The 27,488-nt window shown below is 39.6% G+C and overlaps 2 long non-coding RNA genes across 2 annotated transcripts; both read left to right on the plus strand.

Annotated features, from left to right (window-relative positions):
* The first annotated feature begins 226 nt into the window (after nucleotides 1-226).
* LOC124292736 lies at nucleotides 227-3,060 on the plus strand. Its single transcript, XR_006902644.1, has 3 exons — nucleotides 227-526; nucleotides 2,625-2,677; nucleotides 2,816-3,060. It is a non-coding gene; the product is annotated as an uncharacterized LOC124292736 (long non-coding RNA).
* A 17,256-nt stretch (nucleotides 3,061-20,316) lies between these two features.
* Nucleotides 20,317-27,488, plus strand: LOC124292715. Its single transcript, XR_006902617.1, has 4 exons — nucleotides 20,317-20,327; nucleotides 24,558-24,567; nucleotides 25,015-25,021; nucleotides 27,159-27,488. It is a non-coding gene; the product is annotated as an uncharacterized LOC124292715 (long non-coding RNA).

Below are 27,488 nucleotides of genomic sequence, written 5' to 3' on the forward strand. Positions count from 1 at the left end.
CCTGAAAGTTACTCATTAGGTGGAAATCGTTATAAAACTACATACCGTGACTTCTCGTAGATGGTATACGCTACGGATACGCTAGCGAGTTTTGGGTTGGTTTCTGCATCGTATACGACCTACGAAAAGTCAGGGTATGTATTACTGTTGTACATCAAATCCGGCACAATCCTATAAGATTTCACAGAAATTTGGAACTCTCGAAGGAATCAACTTCTTCGGATTCCGAGTACTATCCCTCACACCCCACTGTCCCCACTATCCGCGCGGCCGTCACTTCTGCGTTTCCTCGTGTACCGTCCACATTCACTTTTCGCGGCGAACGAAGCAAACGCGAGTGTTTTGGTAATTTGCCGTGTCACAAGTTCTAATCACGTGCAAATTTTCACGCGGCCAGTGTGTATACAGATATTTGTCACAAACAACAATAATCTTGTGAGTGCAACAATGGATGAGTTACGTCGCACGGCTGAACCGAAAAAAGGTTAAATTTGACGCACCGACGAACGAATCGTTCGTTGCAATGGTAAGTGTTTTATACTGCAAATTTCTGTTATGCAATTATACATATCATTTACAAGAATCCTGCCAAATCTGCACTTGCTATGCAGGGTGATTCGTAATTCACAGCAAATACTTGACAGGGCGAATCCTTGTCAAAATTGGAGTCGAAAGTTCCTAAGAAATTTTTCGGGAAAACGCCTTTTTTCATTCAAAGAAATGGAAATTTAATTTTTTCGGATTTCTGTTTCGATCAACCTTTTAATTTCTTGGGTCATCGTCAGAATTGATATCGAAATTCCCCGGTTAATTTGTAAATAATTTGTACGAAAATTTTTTTTTCACAGCTGTCTCGGGGGGGTCACTGGGAGTGTAAATTCAAAATGGCGACTAAATCATGCTTATGCGTATATTCGAAAAATGGTTTTTTTAGGTTAAAATGGTTTTTCTTGAATAACTCGGCCGGTTTTGATTTTACAGAAAAACCGTCGGAACAAAAGTTGTATCAATTTTGATTCTCTACAAGTTTAGTTCTTACAGTTTTTCTTTCAGGATCAAGATTTTTGGAATTAAACCTGAAAAAAGCGACAAATTCGAAATATTTCCATTATCTCGTTTATTTTCAACTTAATGGCATAAATGAATAGCAACAAACTTGTTGATAATCAAATTATGAACAACTTCGGTTCTCACCTTTTTTTCCAAAAATCGATATTTTCGGAATTTAACCCGAAAAGGAAGGATTCTCCGTCAACTCGGCCACTTTTTTTTCGACCCATAATTGGTTAAATCAAAGTACTACTAAAAGGTGCTCTGCGTGAATTTTTTCAGATTTTGCAATTCATTATTTGAGAAATTGCCGTTTTTTTCTTCAAATGAATATACACTACCGTTCATAAGTATGGAAACACTCGCCCCAGATTGTTCTCACTGTACCCATGATGCTCATTGTATTTCTACGAAAATGTACACCGTTGAGGAGTGGGGAGGGACTTCCAGCATTTTCATAGTATAGAAAAAAAATGTAGAAAACAAATCGTCTTGTTTACGTTTACTTCGAAAGAGTGGCGTTCGAAAGATCGTCGTTTTTTTGACATTTGTTTCGATCGTCGTTCTGTTATACATTTTTCAAAATATTGAGTAACCAAATTGTATACGTGTTTCAAATTTTCTTTTCTCTGTTCTCTTCATATATAATTATTTTGATTTTTCGTTAGGAGTGTGCAGAACATAAGAATTGCTGAATGCTTCGTTGCGAATACCACAATTTTATCGGAGCCTAGATTCGAATGCTCGGAGAGTTCAATTATTATAATCGTACGGTAATTTTCTTTTCCGATAATAGGAGAAATTTACACGTGTTGACATATACCCTAAGTACGATGCAAATATGCGAGAAATTTCAAATCTTAAGGAAAATAAATATTACGACTGTTATTATTTCATCATATAAACCATAAAAAGTCAGTTGGAACGAAATTTAGGTTCTTGAATCAGAAATATCATTCTGACAAAAAATGACCGCGTATTTTCCAAAACAATGAAAGCTTTTTCGAAGTGATATGTGAGCATAAAAAGTCAAAACCTATTTCTACGATTTTTTTTTCCGAAAGCGCCGAGTCATTCAATTTTGTTGCAAAATGGGCGCACAGTAAACTTGAAGAATCAATATCTCATCTCCGGTTCTATTTGACGTAGAAAAATGATTCACAGCACATTCGCGAGCAGGGAGGATAAGCTTTCGTAGAAAACTTTGGTTTATCCGGAAACATTGAACATTGTAATTGTTATTAACGAACGAATTGTTTAATGGTACCATTTTTTGGCGAGGCTTCTACCATTTTATACATTCTGTAAAAAATCTTTCCGATTACAAATAATCCGTCGGGTTTGACGAGGAATTTCCCATTCATATTCATTCCGAACGACCATACGTTAGATATCTGCTATCGGTAGTAAAATATTGAACACGGTGAAATTTAGAGTGATTCGTAAAAAATGAATATCTTAATTTCAAAAGAATTATCTCAACTTTTCGGATTATTCAAGATGATCAAAATTTTTAATCACACTATTCCATTTCGTCAGATTCGACCATTCACTTTCAACATTTTTGGGTATAGTGAGATGGCGCCGACACATGGCTGTAAGAGAACAGAAGAGGACCCATGTATTTGTACGTGTCCTTATAAGATAAGGAGGGGAGGGCACGAATTCTCTGCCAAAGTATATTTTTATCGACAAGTACTAATCATGTTATGGATTCTGCATTGAAAAAGCGAAACAACCAAATGAACACGCTTATATTTTACAGGATAATCCGTCGTAACCGTTGGACGGACGCAATGTCACATGCCGCGAGGAGATCTTCGTGGAGTGGTGAACTATGTTCGAATTACATTACTTCGCAAAGGATGTTAGAAACTCCCATCAACCGGGAGAAGGAACTGTTTCGTACAACCCGCAGCTTCATAGTTACCTCGAATCTCAGATACTATTTCCTTGCATTTAATATCTCAGAGGGTATAAAAATAATCCTCAACGTCGATGTCAACAATTGTTTCATATATCCATAGTAACATGAATAAAGTGTTACAATATTATATATGTATAATCATTTTTTGAAACCCTTTTCACTAGTAAAATAGCTTCGAACATAAAATTATTTCATTATTGTCAGTAGAGTTGTGTGTAACAAGCGATGTACAATTCCAGAATGATTCCAATACAGTAATACCCTGAAGTTACGCTATGGGTCGTTCCGGCATTGACGGCGTATGTCGAAAAAAACGTAAGTCGGGGTGCACGTTTTATACAACTGTATAATGTACATATATATATATATATATATGTATAAATACTCACCAGAGATAATCATGTATGTACCTCATAGAAAACCTCTGAAGAAGAATGAGAAATACTCTTTATTTTGGAAATAGAAAATGTTCGAGCACAGTCGTCTGCCGAGACAAAGATTTTTTTTTCTCGCGCACAGTCACTATCCGTAGACTGAACGAATAATCGAATACAATGTAATGCACGGACGGAAAATAAACATGACCATTCAAGTTTGCCGACAAGGAGAAGCGGAGTTGGGCGGGGGGGGGGGGGGGGGCGGCCGATGGCGTAACTTCATAAAACGAGACCACAACGATTCGTACCCGTTTTCTTTCAATCGTATTTTTCGAACATATTTCCAAATATTTACAAATGGTGAATGGTGATATTTATGAAATCATTTTGAAAATACTTCGTGCTGTGTAAAATTAATATTGCGCGATATGTTTTAATGTATATGGGACATTCTTTTACAACCAAACACCTTTGAGACCGACACATTTTTGATTCAGCTGAAATTTTTTTTGACGAGTTCTATACCGAAAAAATAGGGATACGTATTCGAGGATTTTTTATTTCACATATTTCGTAAAATAGAGGGGATCGAAAATTTTATAATTTGGTATTTTTTGGCTTGGAAGTCTCACTTTCAAAAATTCATAACGCCGATTCAATTTGAGCTGGAAAGTTCGTTTTTTTCATGTCAAAGCTAATGAAATAAATTTTATTACAACAATTCTTTCATTAACGATTATTCTGAAATTTATACTGTTATAAACAATTAATATGTTTTAATCGATCTTTAACAATTGCTCCAACCTCGTAGCGAGTTCTTAGCACAACCATCGTATTCTACGTCAAATTTTTCATCCATAACGTATTTTGAATTGATGGAGAATACGATGGTCGTGCTGAGAACTCGCTACGAGGTGAAGGCAATTGCTAAAAATCGATTTAAACATATTAATTATTTATAACAATATAAATTTCGGAATAATCGTAAATGAAACAATTGTTGCATTAAAATTTATTTTATTAGCTTTGGGTTGAAAAAACGAACTTTTCAGCTCAAACAGAGCCGGCGTTATGAATTTTTGAAAATGAGTTCTCCGTGCCAGAAAACACCAAATTATCAAATTTTCGATCCCCTCTATGTTACGAAATATGTAAAATAACAAATCCTCGAATACGTATCCCTATTTTTTGGATATAGAACCCGTGAAACAATTTTAAGCTACATCAAAATTGTGTCGGTCGATTTTTATCTAAATCTCTCCGATTCGTCAAAGAATGTCCCATATTCAAGGGTGTTTCACGGAACAATAAATTGAATTTGCTATATTCACCGTAAAACTATCAAAATAATCAGTTCGGTCGTGATTCAATCGCTACACACATGACGTCATCATTTGCATGCAAAATTCGGGTCAACCTGGTGGTATGGTTACCGACTCAGATTCAGGCCTTTTACCGACCGCGTTTTGTCTAATATTGTGTTGCGCTACTCCCCGGTGGAGAGTACCACCTTCGAATGGTTTGGAACCGAGAAAACTTACGCAGAGGGCGCTTCGATCGATTACAACTTTTAGATCCAGGTCAGCGGCACCTTAAATCCGATGACCAGATTGTTCCCTCTTTTTCTCTGCGAACAGCCACTGGAGAGACGACCCCGGTTTTGAGACAGGTTACTGTCCAAATTAACCTTTTTGGGTGTATCGACTCTCCACATAAGGTTTTTATAGCAGATATAGAGGATGAAGGTATTTTGGGAATGGACTTTCTTACAGCTCATAACTGTGTTATCTCGACTAAGAGAAATTCACTAGCTTCAAACAATCGCGAAATAACTCTTTGTACAAATAGAAATGGAATTTACTGGACTCCTCCTAGAATTCGGGAAATAAAACTTTCAAAGGATGATTGGCAACAACATTTCCCTTCACATTTACAGAGCCTTGTTGAGAAATCTTCGATTTCGTTAAATTCAGCTCAGGTAGAATTGTTTAAATCTCTTTTGCTAGAATTTATAGATTCTTTCGCCAAAGATAGTGGTGATAAGGGCCGATGTACTTCTGTCAAGCACAAGATCGACGTCGGAGAGAGTTCACCAATTAAACAAGCTCCTCGAAGACTCGCTCTCAACGCCCGAGAAGAGGTGAAGAAGCTTGTGGAAGACATGTTAGCGAACGATGTGATTGAGCCATCGTCTAGTCCCTGGGCTTCACCAACCGTCCTTGTCAACAAAAAGGACGGACCCAAACGATTTTGTATCGATTACAGGAAGCTGAACGATATAACGAAGAAAGGTCCTTACCCTCTACCCAGAATCGACGAGACACTCGACCTGATAGCTGGTGCAACTTGGTTCAGCACCATAGATCTCCAGAGCGGATACTGGCAGGTCGAAATGGATCCTCTAGATAAAGAAAAAACAGCTTTTGTTACGGGTTTAGGAGGATTATGGCAGTTCAAGGTTATGCCGTTTGGTTTGAGTAATGCCCCGGCTACCTTTGAACGAATGATGGAGGCTGTTCTCTATGGGCTCACTGGCAAAATATGCCTCGTTTATTTAGACGATATAATCGTTTTTGGCAAGAACTTTGAAGAAGAAGTTCAAAATCTCAGACAAGTTTTCGCTAGGCTGAAGCAAGCAGGTCTGAAAATGAGCCCGAAAAAATGCCATCTGTTCCGGAAAGAAGTAGGCTTCCTCGGACATATCGTTTCAGCACAAGGTGTAAAGACCGACCCATCTAAAATAGAGAAGGTTTCTTCTTGGCCGACACCTAAGAATAAAGAACAAATTCAAAGCTTTTTAGGCCTTTGTACGTATTACAGAAGATTTGTAAAAGGTTTCGCTAGTATAGCTAAACCTCTCCATCATTTGACCGGAATCAAGATTCCTTTTGACTGGACCCCGAAATGCGAAGAGGCTTTCAAGAAATTAAAAGAAAATCTTATTTCTTCGCCGATTTTAGCTTATCCAGAGGTCAAACTTCCTTTTATTTTAGATACTGATGCCTCTATTTCAGGAATAGGCGGGGTTCTGTCACAAATTCAGGGAGGTCAAGAGAGAGTGATAAGCTATTTCAGCAGAGTTTTGAGTAAAACTGAGAGGAATTATTGTGTCACTCGTAGAGAGCTTTTAGCTGTTGTTAAGACCGTAGTACATTTTCACCATTATCTGTACGGTAGGAGATTTTTGATACGTACAGATCATGCTTCTCTCAGGTGGCTACTTTCGTTCAAATCTCCCGAAGGTCAGGTAGCTAGATGGTTAGAAAGGCTCGGTCAGTACGATTTTGATATTCGTCATCGAGCAGGAATTCATCATGGAAACGCCGATGCTCTTTCTCGAAGACCCTGCGAGGAAATGCCAGAGTGTAAACAATGTGCACGATTAGAGAAAAATCGTGACCCCTCTCTTACAATACGGAAGATTTCTTTCGAAAATAACCAGGAGGAATGGAGAAAATCGCAACAAGAGGACGACACTTTGAATCAAGTGAAATCTTGGAAAGAAGCAGAAACTCGCCCGGACTGGCAGGATATATCCTTAGCCGAGCCAGATTTGAAAATTTATTGGGCTCAATGGGACTCTATTCTTTTAATTGATGGAATTTTATACCGAAAATGGGAATCTGCAGACTTGAAAGAAATTAGGTGGCAACTTTTGGTTCCCAGGTCACGAGTTCCGGAGATTCTTGCTCTTTATCATGATTCTCCTGCAGGTGGACATTTCGCTCCAAATAAAACTCTGGGCAGAATTCGCAACTTCTATTTTTGGCCCCGTTGCCGGATGGACGTTGAAGATTGGTGTCGAAGATGTCGAATCTGCACGGCAAAGAAAGGACCTCGAGCGAAGGGACAAAGCTCTCTTCAAATTTACAACGTGGGAGCTCCATTTGAAAGGATAGCAATGGATATTCTTGGACCTCTCCCGATAACCCATTCTGGAAATAAATATGCTCTGGTTATTGCTGACTATTTTACCAAGTGGCCTGAAGTGGTCCCTCTCGCTGATCAAGAAGCCTCCACTGTAGCACAGGCATTCGTTAAAGAGTTTATTTGTAGACACGGAGTTTCTCTAGAACTTCATACTGATCAAGGCCGAAATTTTGAGTCAACCTCTATGAAAGAGGTTACTCAGATTTTAGGGGTTAGGAAAACTCGTACAACTCCTTTGCATCCGCAATCTGACGGCATGATAGAGCGTCTGAATCGGACTTTGCTACAATATTTGTCGTCCTTCGTAGAGCAGAATCAGAGAGACTGGGACTCCTGGATCCCTTTCTTCCTCTTATCTTACAGATCCGCGATTCACGAGACGACGAAACAGACGCCAGCCCTCATGCTTACTGGAAGAAATCTTCGACTTCCGTCAGATTTAGAGAAAGGCCCTGTTCCTGTGCAAAGACAGCATCAAACAGATTATGCCTTTTCATTACAACAACGTTTAGAAGAAATTCATCACTTTGCTAGGAATAGAATTTCTATGGCTTCAGATAAATTAAAAACTCGTTATGATATTCGAGCCAGAGATTCAAAATTTAATCCTGGAGATTCTGTTTGGCTCTTTCAACCACGAAGACAGAAAGGACCATGTCCAAAGCTACAAAGAAATTGGGAAGGCCCTTACTTAGTGGTTAACCGGATAAATGATGTTGTTTATAGAATCCGAAGATCTCCTCATTCGCGTCAGAAAGTGGTTCACTTGGATCGTCTTGCTCCATTTGAAGAAGATCAACCTGGAACAGTCTCATCAAGACCAGGAACATCCTTCGAGGTTAGATCTTCAAACGAACACCCTTGACGACTGCGATCGACTTGACCTTCTTTACAGTCGGTCATCGATTGGGAGAAGAATTTACCTTTCGGAATTCATTTGAGTAAAACTCGACCGCTTACGATTATTATTGAAGGGAATATCGGATGCCGAAAAACAACTTTCACCAAGAGGTTTTTAGCAGATCGCCAGGCCTGTACACTTTTAGAACCTCTTGAAGAATATCGAAATGTAGCTGGAATTAATCTTTTAGATTTGATGTATCAGAACCCAGATCGTTATTGCTATTATTTTCAGCATTTCGCTCGAATGGTTATGTTAGATAGACATCTGCAGACGACTTCATTGCCTGTAAAGGTGATGGAAAGATCGATATTCAGTAGCAATTGTTTTGTAGAAGCTCGTCGAAGGTTAGGTAATTTTCGCGACTTCGAATCTCATTTATTGACAAAAAATTTTGATCTTCTCATTCGCTCGTCTGAGCTCAGAGTAGATTTGATTGTTTATTTGCGAGTTTCCCCAGAAACTTCTTTTGCTCGAGTTAGTTCCCGTTCTCGTGAGGAAGAATCGAGTACTTCTTTGGAGCTACTCAGAACTATTCACGAGGTTCATGAAGATTGGCTAGTAAAACAAACCTTTTCTTCTTTATCGGCTCCTGTTTTGGTTATCAATGCAGAATCTGCAGCCGATCAAGTTTATTCTAGTTTCTGTCTTGCAATGACACACGGACAAAGTTAAACCTTTGAATTCAATACTGAAAGAATTTTATTCTTAAAAAAAAAGAAAAAAATTTTGGTTAACAAAAAACTATATTAACTAAAACTTAATTTTTGAAATTGAATTACATTAAAGGGAAATAACGAGCAATTTTCAAAATTTTCTTCAATTCTTCTTTTACATTGTCACATCCCTCGCATCCTTCCGCCTTTTTCACTATGTCGTAAAGACTTTGTTTGCATAAACGACATAGCGCTTTTTCTTTAAAGAAGGTTAAATGAAGGGAGACTTCGTGTTGAAGAAATTCGGGTTTAGAGCTAAAGAAATGATTGAAACAAAAATTATTTTCTTATAATTTATTTGTGTTACTCGATATGATGTACTCACTGTGAGTCAAAGCAGCTTTGACATAGGTAGACGCTTTTCCCTTTTTCAGAAACTGCGTTTAGTTGACCGCAGGACATTTCTCTCCACAGAGAGTTAAAATAATTTAAAGTTTCCATTTCGCTGAGTTCTCCTGCATTCTCGTAAAGGAATACTTCAGCCAACATTGCCGCATTTATGTAGGTGTGCTCTTTTGTATCCATTTTTAGAGTCGGAAAAGAACTGTCTTCAATGACTACTTTTCTTATAATGATTTGTTATTTCTGAGTTGCTAATCAATTTGAAATTTGTTTTCTTCGATTGTTTCTTTCTAGAAACTTCTTCTCTGGAATCGAGTTTTGTGTCGGATAGGCTTTGGTTTATTAATGTGAAAAGAGCCACGATTATTTTTCGAGGTCGATGAGCGATTGCTTGATTTTCATATTTTATTAACCTTAAGTGTCAGTTTTTGTGAGTACTTTTTCAGGTTACTTGACACAGCCTTTTCCCATCCAATCTTTCCCCGATTCCTGAAGATGACTGGTGGTCTTATTTTGAAGAAGGACGCAGAAATAATTCAGATAAGATCGTTTCTTTTCTTTTGAATACATATTCAATTTATTTTATTCAAGTATTCTCCCAAATTCACTTAGTGAATTTGAATTGTTATACCACCACTCACATTTGTCCTTCCAAAACTCTAGGGTGAACTATTTCTAAAGAAGATTAGGATCAGTCACCCCACTATTTCCTTATTTCCTATGAAGAGAAGTCTGTTTTTATCTTATTTGGTCCTGGAATGGACGGTTACCGCTTCGATGTTTTCATCCGAACCTGTTTCGGAGGGATCCTTCATGAAGAAGATTGAATTTCTTTCCGACATCAATCTGGGCCGTTGCTGATAACTTTGAATTCATGAAGCCACATAACACTCAATAACACTAACCTTTATAAAACATGGCACATAAATTTTAGAGATTATTTAACGCTCAACTATCTGCTCAAGGTTTTCTGTGGTTTACCTTGAGACTGTGGGCAAATGCCAGATAGTAAAAAAGGGAGTTCTTAAATTTTTAGAGCCACAGCTCCAACTCACCTTTGAGCACTAGCTACTAGATCACCTTTATAATTCTTTTACCTTTCCCGAGTCGGGACGACTCTTTTCCTCGGGGGGGAGTAGTGTTACAAAGGGTGAAATCACCCGTTTTGCCCCCTCTTTAATGATCTAGTAGTCAGTATAGATAAAAGACGTTTATAAACCTCTTATGTCTTTAAAAAGAATAAGGTTGCTGCGCCAACCAACATTATTGTAAAAACAGTCTTGTTTCAGACTTTAAACGAGAAACACATATCTTGCATTAAAAGCATTTTTTACGATATTTTATTCACGCACTTGATTTCTTTGATTTGATAATAAGTAAACTCGCGGATCCATATTTTATTAACGTAACGTCAAAGTACGTTACAATATAATAAAAATTAAGAGAACAAGGTCCCTTAAGAAACAAAAACCTTGTTCCCTTGATTTTTTCAAAATTTCAATCAATCGGTCCAGGAAAACCGCTGAACCGATCGATCTACCGATTAAGGGGAACCTTTGGGGTACATTAGGCTATAAAATTTTCTTCTAACCTAAGCTTTCCACCCAATATTGACGAAGATACAGTCGATTATCCAAAAATCCCTAAGAAACAAAAACCTTGTTCCCTTAACTTTTTCAAAATTTCAATCAATCGGTCCAGGAAAACCGCTGAACCGATCGATCTACCGATTTAGGGGGACCTTTGGGGTACGTTAGGCTGTAAAATTTTCTTCTAACCTAAGCTTTCCCCCCAATATTGACGAAGATACAGTCGATTATCCAAAAAAAGGCAAAATGGCATTTTTTTGCTCTTTTTTCACGTTAACGCTACAGGCGGAAAAAAATTTTTTTTGCCATCAACCTTGACAGATTTTTGTAGGAAATTTTCTGCAGAAAAAGAAACTGCCCTTCGGCTCGCTGTGCGACCAGTAGTTCTAGAGATATCGGCAGTTGAGTGAAAAAGGATCCTTTGGCATTCAAAATTCGATATCTCGAAGACAAATGGTCGTATCGAGGTTTAAAAAAAAGCATCTTGAAGCTGAATAAACAGGCTATGCGACCTATGCATTGGTTTAGCTCGGCAAAATTTTTCCATGCCCGTAGAGCGAAAAAAAAAATGTAAAAAATTTTGAAAATTTTTTCATCGTGCTTTATCCAAGGATTGCATGGCTAATAGTGCTTTGAAAAATTTTCAACCAAAAAATTCAAAAACTAGAGTCTTCAAGCTTTAAAAGCTTTGTTTTTTTATTTCCTGTACGACCATTTTTCACTGAAATACAGCCTGTTGAAAATCACCAACAAATTTCGAAAATTTTGTTGTTCCCTTAATTTTTGCGAGAAGTGTATATTTTCCCTTCTTTCTTCCCTTTCCTACCTCTCTAAGGCCCACTCTATCTCTTTCAGCCTATCTATTGATACCTGCGCCACTTCCGCGTTCCCCTGTCCCTGCCTATCCCCCCCGCCTTCTACACTCTTCTTTTCTAATTCTGCCAGCCTTTCCTCTACCCTTTCCCTCTCACCCCCTCTCCTCTCTTCTACCTCTTCTAGTCTTTTACCTAGATCCCTTATCATTTCCTTCATCTCCCCCCTCTCTACTTTCCACTGCTCTTCCCTTCTATTCATTTCCCCTTTAATCTCTTTCATTTCTTCCCTGATCCCCCTTCCCTATCCTTTGACTTCCTCTAGCCCTATCTTTAACTACTCCCTTATCAGCCTTAGCATATCCTGTATACTCCTTCCCTCTTCCTTTCCTTCCTTCTCTGCCTTGCCCTCCGGCGACCGGTGAACTTTCCTGCTTTTTCCAAATACTCTTTCTCTTTCTTGTATATCATCTGCATCCTCCTCCCCTTTTTCCCCTACCTCCTCCCGCTTTCTCTTCCATAAATCTACCACCGTCATCACCGATCCCAGGCTATGACTCCTATCCCTCCCTATCGCTGCTACTACACCCGGCCTACCTTTTCCTTTCTCCTCCTCTACTCTCTTCGGCCCTTCTTTCTGATCACCCGCGCTACTCATATTCTTTCGCTCCGCCACCGCTCCCTACCTTATCTGCCTGCCGCCTATCTGTCTCTGCTCTATGCCACTTCTTACTCCCTAGATGTCCCCTTTTGTTCTTTTGTATTTTCTTTCCCCCGCCTTGCGCCAGCTCTTACTACCTAACCTTAAAACTCTCCCCCTTTCCTCGCCTGTCCGTCCCTTCTGCTCCTGCCTCCCCATTCCCTTCACCTGCTAGCCCGTCCTGATCTTCCCCTCTCCCTCTCTGTCCTATTTGCTTTGCTCCTCACCTTTGCTATCCTGCTAATTTTCGCCTTTCCACTCTCACTCTTTCTCATCGCTGCCACACCGGAAACCGGAAGTCCTACGAAATCCAATGTTTTGTATGCTTTCTTGGTATATTGGTCGATAGGTCTGGAGAACTTTAATGTCGAAGTGAAGATAACACCCAAGTCCCCAACCTCATTCACACCAAGCATCAGGTTCGACCCTAACGTATACGAGTAGTAAATTGGAGAGAGTCTCCTGGTGAAGCTGATTATATTACATTCATCAAGATTGAGAGACAGAGCGTTGTAGGCACACCAGTTCTCAATGGCCCTCAGATTATCCTGTATTAATGCAGCATAGTCCGGATTGTCGACTGCGGCAAAGAATTTGGCATCATCCACATATAGCAAGACCTTGCAGTGTTTGATGCAAGATGGTAGGTCATTAATGAAAATGTTGAAGAGAAGCGGACCAAGGTGAGAACCCTGAGGGACACCGGCAGCAGGATAAGCACTTGAGGTTGTCCCAACAACTGAGACCACCAGAGATCTATCCGACAATTAGCTTTGAAACCAGGACAACATAGGGCCTGAGACACCATAACGCTTGAACTTGTCTATGAGGATAGAATGGCTGACCCTATCGGAGGCCTTAGAGAAATCAATGTAGACGCAATCCACCTGAGATCCCCTATGTATAGCGCATGAAACGTAATTACTGAATACAGTAAGATTAGTGACAGTTGACTTGCCTGGAGCAAACTCATGTTGTTGCTTCACTGCAATGAAATAGGACGGTAGTTAGCAACATCAGCTCTATCTCCGTTTTTATGGATAGAAATAACCTTGCTCGCTTTCCAGACTGGTGGGATTGACCGAGATGACAAATTAAATAACAAGCACAATGGTTTTATTAACGAGAATCTACACTTTCTCAGAAAAAAGTTGGAGAGACTGTCCAGATCCGGACCCGTACTAGTATTGATCTTATCAAGGGAAACGAAGACCTCCTCAACAGTGAAAGATCAAGAGTGAAAATCAACATGCTCCGAAACATTAGAGCCCGTCCAAACGTACTGGTGATTGAATACGCGGACTCAAATTGTTCCGCAAAGAGATCCGTGACTTCTTGATTGGAAGAGGTTAGTCTAGTATCAGAGCGAACATTATTGGGGATTTGGTTCCCATTACGCAAGCAATTAACATATTTCCAGAAAATTTTTATATTATGCTGTAAAGAGTACTCAATAGAATTATGGTAGTTCATAAAGCAGGAACATGTTAGTGTTTTGCATTCAGCCCTAAGGGTTGAGAATGTAGAATAAGAAGACACTGATCTGAGAAGCTTAAAATTCTCATGAGCAATCTTTTTCTCACGAATAAGTCTTATGAGTTCGACGCTAAACCACGCAGGGGAGGTTCTGGCACGCAATACCCTAATCGGAACAAATTTATCGCAAGTGTCATAGAGAATGAGGTGAAAGATATCTACGGCCTCCTCAATGTTCAAATTAAGGAACAGTTTGTTCTAATCGATACTATTCAAAGCGGACACAATTTATAGGAATTTTTTTTTATACATAGCGACGTTCATTTCGGACAAACTTATTTCTAACACTGATTCACATACTTGAATATTCATCTTACCGACTCCCTTCACAACCTTTGCTTAAGTATATTTTCTGAGAATATCTATAGTCAACATTTTGCGCGGCATTGTGCTGTGCGAGGTGACTTGTATCGATGGAAACAGTATTCAACAATTTGAATTGAACATACTGATTAAATGCGGTCTTATCCTTAGAATCATGGTATGATGGAGAGGTAGATGGGTCATAGATCACGCACTACGTGAAATAAGAATTATTACACATGTATACTACGCTCTCAAGCATAGGTAATTAGAAGTCAAACAGCAACAACAATTTCAACTAAACCTGAAGACTGTATCAATTTACCATATTGGGAAAGATAATATGATTTTAACAAAACATCAAGGTGTGATGATTTACTACCACACGCAAGATAATATTAGTTTTTACAGACTCAGCTCACTTGGGATCTGTTGCCTAGTTGGCTGGTTTTTGTGCTCGTGTGCTCGCTATGCTCGCTTACTCGTTATCAGTATTTTAGCAGATGTTAGGAGATTTACCAGATACCTCACGCCCTCGCTGCTTGAGGATTGTCCAATGGGTGATAAATGTTAGTCCGCTTGTACGGCAGGTTGAGTTTCACCAGGTAGCGGACCTCGAGTGCAGTAACTACGGAAAATTAGTCCCGAAGGTCAAAAGTCACCAGGTCACGGACCTGGAGCGCAGAACTACGGATCACTTGTCCTGGAAGTCGAGCTTCACCAGGTAGCGGACCTGGAGCATAAGAACCACAAAAAAATACTCATAAAAGTCAAAAGTCACCAGGTCCAGGACCTGGACAGTCGAAACTATGGAGCGCTTGTCCTGGAGGTCGAGTTTCACCAGGTAGCATACCTGAAGTGCTGGAACTACGGAGCGCTTGTCCCGGAAGTCGAGATTCACCGGGTAGCAGACCTGGAGTGCAGGAACCATGGAGCGTTTATCCTGGAAGTCGAGTTTTAGCAGGTAGTGGACCGGGAGCGCAAGAGCCACGGAGCGTTTGTCCTGGGAGTCGAGTTTCAGCAGGTAGCGGACGTGGAGCGCAGGGATCCAGAAGCTGCAGAACCCGGTACTCAAAATCCGCGGAGTGCGATTCATACGTCCTCTCCACTGCGCGGTTGTTTCCGGACTGAGGAATTCGGCTATCTGATTTTCGTCATCAACGATTACTATAGATCGACGACGTCAAGTGAGAAAAAATTTTGGGTGACGTCACTTTCTGAACATCAGTACATCCGAACATCCAACATTTGGTTTTGAACTTTAATACTATGTATGATGATTCTTACTTGGAGCTCATATGCTGGTATGGGAATACACTGAAGTTCGTTCGTCGGCGAAGCTTCATCTCTTAGTATTTTTTTCATTATAGGAAAAATCTTGAGCTCTCCTTCAGTGCTGAACTTTTCGTACATTTATAAGAGCGAAAAATTAGACGACGAGAACAGCAGCAAAAATATAGGGAAGCGAACAAAAAATATCATACTGGCTTTTCAACCACGAACAGAAAGGAGGAGTTTCAACCAGCAGACAAGGCGATGGAGACGGTGGATGGTCGGACGTATCACAAAAGAAAAAGGAAAATAAAATTGTAAGTGCGAATAACCAAATAAGCCAGAGAATAATAATAAACAAATATTCCTATAACCAGGCAAGAGGACGACCAGGATCTATGTTAACCACAAGAAAAAGAGGTGTTTTGCGGAATGCCTTTGGTCAAAAAAAAGACAGAGACTGAGACGCATAATTTTTTTTATTCTTTATTTTTCGCCCACTTGCAAAACTTTTAACAATACAAGTTTTTCCCATTATTGACCAGTTGTTTCAAAAACTTTCATAACCGTATACACTATAAAATCACTAAACATTCATGTCAAAAATTCACAAAAATCAAATCACTTTCCACATTATTTCACAGCATTTTTATGAGTTATGTTTACTACATTATTTTGGCCTACGTAAATAGTTCAGGTTTTGTATACTGCGATTTCATTAACTACGCTACTCACCGGAAATATTAAATTGTTTAACTTAGCACGCTTCACTCCGACTACAACTGCTAAATTCACATCATACCCCATTGCAGCGCTAGCGCTATTCTGGTGGGTTATGGAACTGTCATTTGCAGTTTACGCTGGACACTTTTTCAACTTGTCCCCCATATAAGACTGCCCTCCTTACCTCCACCCTCCATACAATTGGGCCGGCAGGTCACGTAGACAGGTCAACAGGTAAGATGGGCGGTAATCCATCTGCTACCTCGTTGACATATATGAATTTATCGATCCGTTGAGCGATATGTAGAGGGGGTTTGCCGTCGGCTGCCTCGCGCTACGCGTGAGAGGGGAAGGTGTACCCCTCAGGGTACTGCGCATGGAGCCTAGAGTAAAGGAGCCCGAACGCCTATAGGAAAAGTATTATAAACGTGAACCCTGAAAGTGACGAAAGGTTGGGTTCGAAATACAGCCACGGGAAGCTCCAGTGCTCCAAAGATGGAAGATGGGTTCGCATTTACACGTCATTCTTGGCTTTTCGTCTTTGCATGTATAAACGAGTTTTCTAAAGATTTTTTTTTTGAGATAATAATCAGCGTCGTAAGGTGAAGTGAGTGATTGCCCCACATTATACCTAAGCAGGTGTGAAAATGGTATTTTTTTAAATACATATGCTATTTTCAATACTTTATTGAATTGTAATTTACGGATTGAATGAAAGGAGCATGAAAGTGAGGTTAAAATTCATATATTGTCATGTGTAATCACAAATTTTATTTTGAGTTTATTTCTGGTAGCAGAGTGCACAATGGGGAAATATTGTTCTTATCCCCAGACTGTCGAACTGGACGAGATGCCAGCAGCGCAAATTGCAAGCGTTTGGGACAACGGCAGCTGTCTGTCTTCAACGTACCAAAGGTAAATCTCCGGTTACAGTTTTTTCTCTTTGTTGAATAAGTCAACGCGTATATTTTGTTGACGAAATATTAAGTTATTGCATACCAATTTTTGCCGATAGAAAAAAATATGTTTGTTCAATGACTTGTCGTATATAAAATTTAGACGCGCTTTGTTTTTACCTGTATCTTCATATTAATTACAATAAAATTTTCTTCACAAGCTTGTACAATCGTAACGTAATGTTACAATATTTCCAGTACATATTCGGAAAAAAACGACTTCCATACGAGGACAAGACGAAATTGGAGCCCGGAAGCGAATGTATCGAAGACATCACTAGGCAATACACTTGGAGTCGGGAAGCCGTTTTTCAATCAGAACATATCACTGATTGAATTGGGTTTCATGGATTTTTTCAAAATATTGTTACTCGAGAACAGGATGAAAAAAAAATGTAAAAAGATATATGGTAGCCTCTACTAATGTGAGTGAACGACAGTAGTGTATATACGCCGGTTCTGGATCATACAATGGCGCGCTCCCCCCTAGCTCCTCTCGACCCGCGGCGCTCACTCCCCCCCACATTTCTCTCTCTCTCTCTCTCTCTCTCTCTCTCTCTGACCACGAAATCTTGGACGTGAAAATAAATTTAACAACGGAAAACAATATCAAATCAAATGCGATGGAAAGAGATGTGAGAAACTTTGACGACACAAGGTTTATAAAAAGGCTCGAAGAGAGTAAAAAGTATTTAAGAAAATTGGATGCGAGCCAAACAAATTACCAAGACTACACAAATGAAACAATAAATAAAATAATAGAGGCAGTGGACAAAGAGATTCCGTACAAAGGAATAAAAGTAATCAGCGATAAGAACGACAAAAAATGGATAAATGAGACAATAAAAACAGCATTAAGGGAGCGAGACGCATATTATAAAGTAGCTAAAAACAGAAACACCGAATATGACTGGAAAGAATATCGAAAAAGTAGAAATAGGGCGGTAGAACTTTTGAGAAAGGAAAAAAAGGAATATTATGAGATAAAAACCGATAGTAAAAAAAATAACAGTTCCGAGATGTGGAAGACACTGAAAAAAATCATAAAAGGTAAACAGCAAGAAATCGATTACACGGGGGGCATTTATTTTAATACCACACTAATAAAGGGCGTAAAGGAAATAGCAAACTGTTTCAATAGATATTATATAGACAGTACCGAGGAGATTGTAGGTAGTATGGATGTAGTTGTAGAAAATAGTGATGAAGAAATGATACATGTAAGCACGACGTTTACAAAATTTAAAGAGCTTAGCGAAGAAGAATTGGGTATCAAAATAAGAAATATGCCAAAGAAAACTGGGACACAAGAGGGGATATCGAGCAAAATATTAACCTTAGCATTTAAAGTCGAGAACTGACACTGATTATAAATCAATTCCTGCGCCAGGGATACTTTCCAGAAAGTTGGAAAAGGTCGGAAATTATACCGATACCGAAAGTGAGTAAAACTAGAAGGGCAGATGAATTCCGACCGATAAATATGTTGCCATAGTATGAAAAGGTATTAGAAATCATAGTGACAGAGCAAATAATGGAATATCTAGAACGAAACGACCTACTCACGAAGCTGCAATACGGATTTAGGAAAGGAAAATCGTGTGAGAACGCTATACAGCAAATACTAACGGAGTGGAACAAAGACATTAGTAACGGAAAGATAGTTGAAGCGATATTTGTAGATCTCAAGAGAGCGTTCGAAACTATAGATCGTGAGAGGCTTATAAATAAACTAACAAAGTTTGGTATTGGAGGTAAAGTTATAGATTGGTTAAAGTCGTACTTATCAAATCGATCACAGATAGTATCTATAAATAAGACTAATTCAGAAGAAATGAGGACAAAATATGGCGTGCCGCAAGGTTCAGTCCTTGGACCCTTATTATTTATTATGTAGATAAATGACATTGTTGCCGAAGTTTCTGATTGTAATATCATATCATTTCCTGATGACATAGTCATTTACACGAAGGCAGAAGGATCTGCAGAACTAGAATATAAATTGACTAAACAACTAGAACGAACAGAGAAATGGCTGTCCAAGAATAAACTGAAAGTAAATGCCAAAAAAACAAAGATTATGATCATAAGAGGACCACGACAAAGGAAAGGAGGTGAAATTGAAGTTGTATGTAAAAATGGAGAAGAACTTTAAAGGGTAGTGGAGATAAAGTATTTGGGAATAATGATAGATTCGAGACTCAACCTGACAGCACACAAGGATTACACAATTAATCTATTATAGAGTCTTGGTGATCGGTCAATTAAGAAAACGTATTTTTAGTTAACGTTTCGACCCGGATATGGGCCCTCCTCAGAACGATTTATTTTTTTAAACTGTGAAAAATAACAAAAAGATTTTTGTAAAATAAATAATAGTACTAGAAGTAATCAGACTTAAATATTGTAGATGTAATACTCTTAGAGCTATTATATTGATAGTAAGAACCTTATGAATAATTGAAATAAGGATGTTTTTGAGTGTTATTTACCTTTTGAATTAAGTAAGTGGACTAAGATGTAGTCGAATTCACAATTACAATTGGTGAAAACAGTGTTCTTTTGAGTGACGGTAGACAATGTCAATCTTCAAGTTATTTTATATGTGGGAGTTAATAGTTGGTAGTCATTAATTAAAAAGATTGAAGAACTATGTTTCTTCACAGTCAGTATGTCATTGTGTTAAAAGGTTATTAAAGAAGGTCTTTTTAGCAATGAAATTGATTCACAGGTGTCAATGAAGTGGAGGTAGGCTCTTTATAATTAAGTTCTACATGTCTAACGAAATATTGTTGGTTGAACCAATTGAGTCAACAGGTGAATAACGACTGATGGGAGAAAACAAAGTAATCCAGAGTGAAGGTGAACCTATTATAAACAATTATACAGAAAAACAATAAATATTTTGTAAGAAAAGTTATGTAGAAAGGACTGTATAATGGGGACAAAATAATTTTTTGTATGTAGTTAAGGTTAAACAATATTTGTTGTGTGGCGGAGATTAGAGGTTTGTAAATATTACTTAAATGTTCAACATCTTGTCTAAGATTAACAGAATTGGTATGACCTACAATGTTGCACATTTCTAATAACAGTCTTCTATAATAATTGTGTTCTTCACAAAGGATGTTTGTGTTGTCGTAATTAAAAGTGTGTTGTTTATCGATACTATGTTTCGTTAGAGCTGTGTGACGTTCTTCAATCTCATGTACGTTGCGTTGGTGTTCCCTAATTCTAGTGTTGAGATGTCGACCAGTTTGACCTATGTAGACTTGATTGCAGTCATTGCATGGTATTTTATACACGACATTAGATCGTTTGCCTATGGGGACCTTGTCCTTGCCTGTATCAAAAACTAGTTGTAAATCCTTTGAATTTTTTCCAACAAACTTGACATTATATTTGGCGAATAAGCGGTTAAGTGACTCAAAGAGGCCGGATACATATGGGATGGGGATATATGTAGTAGCGGGTCTATTGCTATCTTCTTCAGCGGGAGCAGAGTCAATATTATTGTCAGGTATGTTGTTGATGTAGGTGCGTCTCTTATTAATTTGTTGGTGTAATAGGCCATGAGGGTAATCATTCCATCTTAGTACATTGTATATGAGCGACAGGTTTTTTTCTTGGAACTCTGTACTAGCTAGTTTGATAGCTCTGTCAACTAGGTTAAAGATGGTGCCTATTTTGAAGGACAAAGGATGGTGAGAGTTGAAATTCAGGTATCTTTGTGACCAGGTTTTTTTGTGAAACCAATCTGTCTTGATATTATTATTGTTGTGTATCAACAATACGTCTAAGAAACTGATGGCGTTATTTTCTTCTGTTTCGATAGTAAATTGTAATCTAGGATGGTACCGGTTAAAAATATTAAGAGTGTGATGTATTTTTTCATTTGAAACGGCAGTAAGAATATCATCCACGTATCGAAAATAGAACGGTAAAACAAAACCAAGATCGTTAATGCAAGACGTTTCCAAGTCTTCCATGACGAGGTCTGACAGGATTGGGGAAAGAGGAGATCCCATAGGCAAACCATACTGTTGTGCATAAGTATCGTTATTAAATTCAAATATTGCGGAGTCAAAACATATTTTTAAGGCTTTTTCAAGTTCACTAAGGGGAATGAGTGAAATTACATCTTAAGATATTAACGTGTAATTGTCCGGGATAATCAATGTTTTAATTTTATCAACTAAGAAAAAGCTACCCTTAACTCTCGAGATGGGAGGTGTGATATTGGTGGTGAGCCATGAGTTGATTGTTTTGGCTAAGGTAATTTGGCAATCTTAATTGACCGATCACCAAGACTCTATAATAGATTACATACGAGGTCGAGAATTCTTATTCATCATTACACAATTAAAAAAGTCGGAAAAAAGTCAGTTTTTTAAATAGGCTGGGCACATTCTTATCACCAATGCCACGATGTACAGTGTACAAGACTATAATAGCACCACATATTAAGTATTGTAGTACGGTGATGCTTAATATGAATGAAACAGATATTGATGAAATTCAGAAACTACAGAACACAGCGATGCGTGTAATATCACAGTGTTGCCGTTGGACGAGAGTGAATAATATGCTGGACGCGTTATGTTTTCTTACTGTGAGGGAGCGAATAGAATATAATATAATTATGTACGTATTTAAGACAACAACAACAACAACAACAGCAGCAGCAGCAGCAGCAGCGGCAGCAGCGGCAGCAGCGGCAGCAGCGGCAGCAGCGGCAGCAGCGGCAGCAGCGGCAGCAGCGGCAGCAGCGGCAGCAGCGGCAGCAGCGGCAGCAGCGGCAGCAGCGGCAGCAGCGGCAGCAGCGGCAGCAGCGGCAGCAGCGGCAGCAGCGGCAGCAGCGGCAGCAGCGGCAGCAGCGGCAGCAGCGGCAGCAGCGGCAGCAGCGGCAGCAGCGGCAGCAGCGGCAGCAGCGGCAGCAGCGGCAGCAGCGGCAGCAGCGGCAGCAGCGGCAGCAGCGGCAGCAGCGGCAGCAGCGGCAGCAGCGGCAGCAGCGGCAGCAGCGGCAGCAGCGGCAGCAGCGGCAGCAGCGGCAGCAGCGGCAGCAGCGGCAGCAGCGGCAGCAGCGGCAGCAGCGGCAGCAGCGGCAGCAGCGGCAGCAGCGGCAGCAGCGGCAGCAGCGGCAGCAGCGGCAGCAGCGGCAGCAACGGCAGCAACGGCAGCAACGGCAGCAACGGCAGCAACGGCAGCAACGGCAGCAACGGCAACGGCAACGGCAACGGCAACGGCAACGGCAACGGCAACGGCAACGGCAACGGCAACGGCAACGGCAACGGCAACGGCAACGGCAACGGCAGCAACGGCAGCAACGGCAGCAACGGCAGCAACGGCAACGGCAACGGCAACGGCAACGGCAACGGCAACGGCAACGGCAACAGCAACAGCAACAACGACAATAACAACAACAACAACAACAACGACAACAACAACGACAACAACAACGACAACAACGACAACAACGACAACAACGACAACAACAACAACAACAACAACAACAACAACAACAACGACGACAGCGACAACGACAACATTAACCACAACAACAACAACAACAACAACAACAACAACAACAACAACACCAACAATACAATAACACATTTTATTCTTTGTAAGACTTTATTTTCATTTTCAGAAAACTTTTTTTCCATTTTCTGAAAACTTTTTCGTTTTCTGGAAACTATTTTTCATTTTCTGAAAACTTTTCTCGTTTTGCGGAAACTTTTTTCCATTTTCTGAAAACTTTTTTTCGTTTTCTGGAAACTCTTTTTACGTGTTAATCAAATGGAAAATAAGTTTTCGAAAAACTTTTTCTCTTTTTCTGGAAACTTTTTTTCATTTTCTGAAAACTTTTTTCATTTTCTTAAAACTTGTCTTCGTTTTCCAGAAAATTTTATTTATTTTCTGAAAACTTTTCTCGTGGTAAACGAATAAATATGAATAATTGCTCGATATATTAATAATAATGCATAAATAATTGTTAAGTATATGAATTCACATTTTTAAATCCATTGAATGTGGTATTGATGGTCAAACGTTTCCGCCCGATGGTGGATCGTCCGATGCGTCAAACATCAAATATTTACATCAATTCTACGTCTACAGTTTATCCTATAGCTATTGGGGGGCTGGGACAAACCCCCAAGGTGCGGTGTCGGTCTGCCCAGGTATCAATTGCCGTTTGTCATCTTGCCAACTCAGAGCCAATTTTTTTGGTACGATCGTGCTTACTTCATGTTTTTTACTGCGTATTAAACACTGTGGGAGAGTCAACTCTTGGTAAGCCATCAGCCAGCGCTTATAATCATCAAACGTAATGCTATTTATCGATGAATTTTTCACACACTTGGCGCGCTTACTCACTTTTATGCCACTGTCATATTTTTCCTTATCCTCACCCATCGTAGTATATGTGTACAGCTTTGCTCGCAGTCCCACAAACTCTGTCATAATTTTACCGATATTTTCATCCTTCACTAACCCTAGTCGTTTCTTATTTTTAAGGCAAATACCATACACATTGTCGGGCGGATAGTCAGAGGTATCAAACATTGTATCTACATCACGTTTGATGATATCGTAGATTTTAGGCACACTGAATTGATAAATAAGGCTGTCTGTGTCGGTATACATCAATTTAGCTTGTTTGTTCGAAAAGTTGGTTTTAATATAATTATAGTGGAAATCGTAGAGAAAGATTTTTGACAGATCTAGAATTGATGCGCCAACGTAAATAGGTTTGGCAAAGTGAACTTTGACACGATTCATTTCAATGATAACCATATCAGTGCCAAATACGGTGCAGCTGTGAAAGTTTGCTCGGGCAATAAGCGTTCTCGCACCACCTCTTCTCTCCCATTTTGTGACCAATTTAACATCTTTATGATTTCGCACATTCTCCATAGTCTTGCCGAACACAGCGTTATTCATTAGCTTATACAAGTTTTTCTCAAATTCATTTCTAGACTGCTTACGCATGTCTGTGTTGAGAGTGATGTACGGCTCGAGCCATGGAGATTGTGCAAACTTCAAAATTCTATGCACTTTCGTTAATTTCAATCCTAAACTCAAACACTGTTTCAAATTTCTATAGTGCAATATATACTTTGTTTTCGGGTGAAGGGTGGTCGCTAGTTTGGCATTTTTACTACCTGGAGGAGTAAAATGTTCGGGGCAAAGAGGTGAGTCTTGGTGATCCTCGTGGAGTTTCACAGGATAGTCCAAATCTACCTCCAGAAAGTAACTGATCGGCGAATCGTCCGGATGGTTTGTTGTTTGATGTTTGTTGTCGATTAGAACATTGTGTTACGCCGCCTCGAATAGCTCTTTCAATAAATAACACCATTTCAGGGTTGTCTAAAAGTTGCAAATTTACATTAGTATGCTTGAGCATCGCGTCAAAAGCAAGTCCCGGTGCAGTGTTGTAGTGCAACGGATCTAAATCGTGTGTTTTGAAGCAGCTAGCGCGAAAATTTACGAAAATATCGGCAAGCAAAAGAACATCGGTCTTTAAATATAAATCTGAATAGCCCCCCAATGACTCTAAATGGAATTCCCTCCAAACAGTTTTCGCGTGCTCGTAATCGGTGTCTGAAATATTTGCATCGCAGAGGTGTGAGTAGAAATGCTTCTTTGCAGGTAATCGCGGTTCATCGAGTTTCCCCCAACAATCGACGTATTCATAGGGAAAAATGCCTTTGCGGGTCATCAAACTGAACTGAGTCGGGTTATTATAAAATTTGCGTGTTATGCGTTTATCGGTATCGGTCAAATATGTGGAAAGTTCATCGATGCTGCTAGCCATAAATCGAAACGAATCGATGAATCTCAAGTGCATCATTGTTCCATCGACGCGTTCTGTGAAGGATATATGTTTTTCCTTATTTATGGGTAGCAGTGTAATTTTACCGGGGAAAGTTGACGTGAGGGATTTTATTAAAAAGGGAGAATTGTAACCGGACAAATTGTGGAAAACTATTGGAATTGTGTGCGACTCTCTGAATTTCAAATCACACCGATTATGAGCAGGACCACGATATTCACCCGTGAAGTGAAAGTGATCGTAACACTTTTCCTCCTCAGGGGTAAACAGTTTTTCACAAATATAACAATTCTTTGCTCGCATGTGGCGCCCGCGTTGCACTTGGGTAAGAGCCTTCATCGGAATTATGTTTTTGATGCATGACTCTACTTGAATTGATAAATCGATAAGATGTTTCATAAACCAATCTATGCAATCAACGCCGCGTTTACCGTGGAACTCTGATAATGTCTCTTCGTACGCGCAATGTACGTAGTACCCCACACTGTGCGGGACATGCTTTCGAATTTCACAAGTCTTACGAGTTTCAAATTCATCTACGGGTTCGGAGATTAATATACATTCGAGATCGGCGTATACGACGAACGGAACGGCGCCTTTGTTTCGAAAATTGGAAAATACTAAATCTTTACACTTTGGAAATTCCGTGCGTACTTTATTTAGCATAATACAATCTTGTCGATGATTGTCGTAGGCGTGTTTCACGCTAAAGTGGCACAGACATCTGTCACATAAAAATGTTTTCTGTTCATGAACGGACAATTGTTTGCTCACCAATCGGGAAAGATCTTTAATCCAAGCAAAGCGGAATCTCGGTGCAAACTCGCCAGTCTTATCGTCTTCCGGATTACTCTCAACTATTCAAAGATGGATCGTGTCAATGTTCACGCCATGCAAATTTTTACTCAAATAAATTGGCACGATGACGCTTTTATTTGATTTTGCATGATGCGAAAAAGTTTGAGATTCTATACCATATACATTGATGCGCAAATTATTCAATCTCTCAAGCTTTTTCACATTATGTAGAGTAGCAGGGAATTTGATACCTGTACAGTCCAACTCGGAAATATAGCGACGATAGTTGTGAGTCCTATCGGTGTTGATGTTGACCGGGTGGAGGGCTGCTATGACGGACCAGAGAAGACATCTATCGTCCTCGTTCCTCATGTTGCCCACCTAAGTATAAAAATCTGCGCAAATGCTGTGAGTAAAGTAGCAATGTATAGTTTCCCAAGCATGCAATGGAAATCTGTCAACGAAGTGCAGGTAGTGAGCGGTGCAGGTATAAAAAATCGGGGCCCAGAGCCCTTGCTCCGAATACCTACGTTTATGACGTTCGGCGGAAAACAGGTCTCGACAGGAATTATTTTGTGTGTGCATGTGTGTAGGTGTGTGTGTGTGTGTGTCAAATCCTATGAAAATAGCCATATTGCGGCAAACCGCGTAAATGATCAAAGGGCGAGGGGGTAGCGAGGGGGGAACAAGGGGGGTGAGCGTAAGAGAGACAGAGAGAGAGAGAGAGAGAGAGAGAGAGAGAGAGAGTGAGAGCGCCGAGGGTCGAGGGGAGCTAGGGTGGAGCTAAGTGGGAGCTAGGGGGGGGGGGGGGGGCGCCATTGTTTGATCCAGAACCGGCGTATATACACTACTAACGAGATACAAAATTTCGAGTCGAAGCGAAAAGGGTGAGGGTCCGAGCCTGGTCGAATTCGGGTGGAATGCTCCATATAAATTATTCACCGAGGAAACATTAGTTTCATCGCGTCGGCTAGAAATACACTTCAGTTCATCGGGCCATCCGAAGCTGGACAATTTATGATAATGCGGTAATCGTCGAGGGTCTGCGATGAAAATTTCGCTCTTGGATGAACTTCGATTTCGGTAAAAATCGATTTATTTCCACAGTTCCGCAGTTTATCGCATTATTAATATTATCTATTGTCAAAAAATGTTTGTTTCATTGTTTGAAAATGTTCATGTTTCCTATCTGTACAAAAAAAAAACACATTCCTATTGTGCACTAAATAATCAATATTCGGACCTTTTGTTGTTGTTATTTAATTCGTTTGGATTTGACGCGCACTGTATAAAAATAATTTTTATCAATAAATATTTCTAGGGTGTAGCTCAACTTGACTTTGAATTATGCCCAAAAATGTTATCCAATTAACAAATGCATGATGACAGAATTAATCGACAAACGAACAAATATCCGTATTGTTCCGAGTATAAATCGAGGTTTTAAGTCACAAATATCCCTTCCAAAATGCGCCCTCGACTTATATGCGAAGTCGACTTGAATTCGGGATAATATGATAAATTTACCTTACCAGTTAAGCGAACATTTTTATCGACCGATCGGTTTTTATCGATAGTTCGAAGATGCGCGCGTAATCTGCGATATATCCAAAATTCGGATTTCAATTTTTTCAAAAAGCAATTGTTTCGCGCAACTTTTTTTTTAGATAGCATCGGTTACATTTATAAACAGATTGCAAACAAGAGGTTTCGTGCGAT

Source organism: Neodiprion lecontei, chromosome 2 (assembly GCF_021901455.1).
Source record: "Neodiprion lecontei isolate iyNeoLeco1 chromosome 2, iyNeoLeco1.1, whole genome shotgun sequence".
Classification (NCBI taxonomy): domain Eukaryota; kingdom Metazoa; phylum Arthropoda; class Insecta; order Hymenoptera; family Diprionidae; genus Neodiprion; species Neodiprion lecontei.